Source organism: Petromyzon marinus, chromosome 44 (genome assembly GCF_048934315.1).
Source record: "Petromyzon marinus isolate PM22_M1 ecotype Great Lakes invasive population chromosome 44, UKy_Petmar_22M1.pri1.0, whole genome shotgun sequence".
Classification (NCBI taxonomy): Eukaryota; Metazoa; Chordata; class Hyperoartia; order Petromyzontiformes; family Petromyzontidae; genus Petromyzon; species Petromyzon marinus.
This window is the reverse complement of record NC_133710.1, coordinates 2,984,856-2,987,577: the sequence shown is the minus strand read 5'-3', so window position 1 is coordinate 2,987,577 and position 2,722 is coordinate 2,984,856.

Here is a 2,722-nt window from a genome sequence, read left to right as displayed (position 1 = left end):
GTCTGGAGTGATTGGAGGGCATGGTCCAGATCAGCTCAATAACAACGGTAGGAGGCTGCTAGATTTTGTGCAGCCCATGGGCTTGTAATTACCAACAGGCTGTTCCGGCATCGGCGCATCCACACAACATCATGGATGCATGCCGGGTCCAAGCAAGAACATCTACTGGACTACGTAGTGACAGACCAGCGGATGCGAGCCCATGTCCTTGACACCAGGACCTACCGTGGAGCTGATCTGCCCTCTGACCATCGACTAGTCATCTGTAAGATGCGCCTGCCATTCTTCCACTCTGGTGGTGGGTGTACACCCAGGACCCCATTCCTACCTAAAGTGGCCTGGTCTCAGTTATCTGATGAAAGTTGCAAGCGAGAATTTGATCATCGCTTGCGGCTGGGATTGGCATCGTCCCCGACTCCTCCTGATGTCGAGGGTAAATGGGCGAGGTTTAGGACTGGGACTCATACAGCTGCAATGGCTGCTTTGGGTACGCGGTCCAGACCTCCCCAGAGACCCTGGCTGACAGAGGAGGTGTTCAGGATGGTTGAGAAAAAGCGACAGGCCCACTGTCATCGGCTACAGAATCCCACATCAGAGAATGAGCAGGCTTACCGCAGCCTTCGCTCGGAGGTTCGGAGAGCCGTGAGGCGCTGCAAGGATGGGTGGTGGTCGCGGGTTGCTGAGGAGATGGAGTCTGCCTCAGTGGCCCGTGATCACAAATCTCTATTTAACTCCATCAAAAAAAGTAACTTGCAGCGCCACACCTATTACAATCATTAGGGGAAAAAACAGTGATCCAATCTCCGACCCCCAGGAACAGGTTTGCAGATTTGCTGAGCATTTCTGTGAGGTCCTGGGGGAGGGAAAATCCCTCAGCCAGGAAAACATCGTGGCACAAAGTGAGGATGACCCTGCTGAGGCTGCGGTGCCTTAAATATTGGAAGAAGTCACCCCCTGTGAGTGGCTGGCTGAGGTGCCATCTGTTGAGGAAGTACTGAAGGCGATCCGGAGTCTAAGACCAGGAAAGGCAGCGGGCAGAGATGATCTCCCAAGCGAAATGCTGAGGGAGGCCGGCGTTTGTGCACAGACTGCCCTATATGACATCATAACAACAGTCTGGACCACTGGACGGGTTCCGCAGGATTGGAAGGATGCCCTGGTGGTCCCCCTTTTTAAGAAGGGGAACCGCACAGACTGTAACAACTACAGGGGCATCTCACTCCTCAGCGTGCCGGGAAAGGTCCTGGCAAGGATTATTTAACATCGCCTTGCCAGGCACGCTGAGGAGAGGCTTGCAGAGCCCCAATGCGATTTCAAGAAAGGGCGGTCCTGCACAGATGCCATATTTTCTGTCCGTCTGCTACAGCAGAGGTGTAGGGAATTCCAACAAGACCTACATCTCTGCTTTATTGACCTGGTCAAGGCCTATGATACCATCAGTAGGCCTGGGCTCTGGGTTGTTCTTCGTGCTTTTGGAGTACCTGACCCTCTGCTCACGATCATTAAGGACCTTCACGATGGTGAGCGGGCCCGGGTAAAACTACGTGGCTGGGAGTCAGAGCCATTCCCTGTACACCTTGGGGTGCGACAGGGATGTCCTCTGGTTCCCACATTATTTAACATCTATTTTGACCACGTAGTTCGTGAAGCCTTCAATAGCTGTACCGGGGGAATCTCCATATGGTACAGATATAATGGGAGGCTGATCGACGCCCGGGTGCGGTCAAGGGATGGCTCCCTATTGCTCAATCACGTTATGTATGCTGATGATTTGGTAATAGCTGCTCATTCAGAGAAGGAGTTGGAGACGCTGCTGCTGAGACTGGAGCGTGCCACTAAGAGATGGGGCCTTACCATCAGCCCCACCAAAACTAAGCACCTGCTTGGGTATTTTGTACCATCGGACACTCCACCCCCACAACTCCCAATCGGTGATGGGGCAGTTGTGGAGAGAGTGGAGAGTTTCCCATACCTGGGCAGTGTGCTTATGACTGGCTCCAGTTTAACAGCAGAGGTCTCACTCCGAATCAGTCGAGCGGCAATATCTTTTCATCAGTTGCATAACGCTGTGTGGAAGCTACCTGGTCTGCCGCTCCGCACTAAGCTTCAGGTCTTCTCGGCCACGGTCATTCCCTCCCTTCTCTACGCTTGCGAAACGTGGACCCCCCTAATGGAACATCTCCGCCGGTTAGAAACATTTAGGCTGGCCTGCTTACCATCCATCCTGGGTTTAACCAGACTGGATTGTGTGAGGAGCTCACAAATCCTTGAAAGATCTGGGCAAGGTCCCATCGGTGAGCTCCTCCGGCGGGGAAGGTTGCGATGGCTGGGTCATGTAGCCCGCATGCCCAGCCACCGCATGCCGAAACAGCTTTTGTTCGGCCGGATTGAGGGGGCTAAGCGGGCGCGGCACGGGCTAGAGAAGAGATGGAGTGATGTGGTACAGGAGGACGTGGAGCTGAGTGGACTTGCCGATGACTGGTACCAGCCGTGTCAAGATCGGCCTCTGTGGAGGAGGCTCGTGAAGGACGCTACTGGGCAGTTGGAGGCAGTCGCCCTCCAACAACAACGGAGGGCGGAGGAGCGACGCTCAGAACAACGAGCAGAGCGCCGGGTGGCTAAAGCAAAACAGGTTGGCACAGTAGGGGGCACAGGTGGTGCATCAGCCAGTCATCTCAGTCAGTCGACCCGTGGCACCTGGGTCTGCCCCGTGACCTGCCAG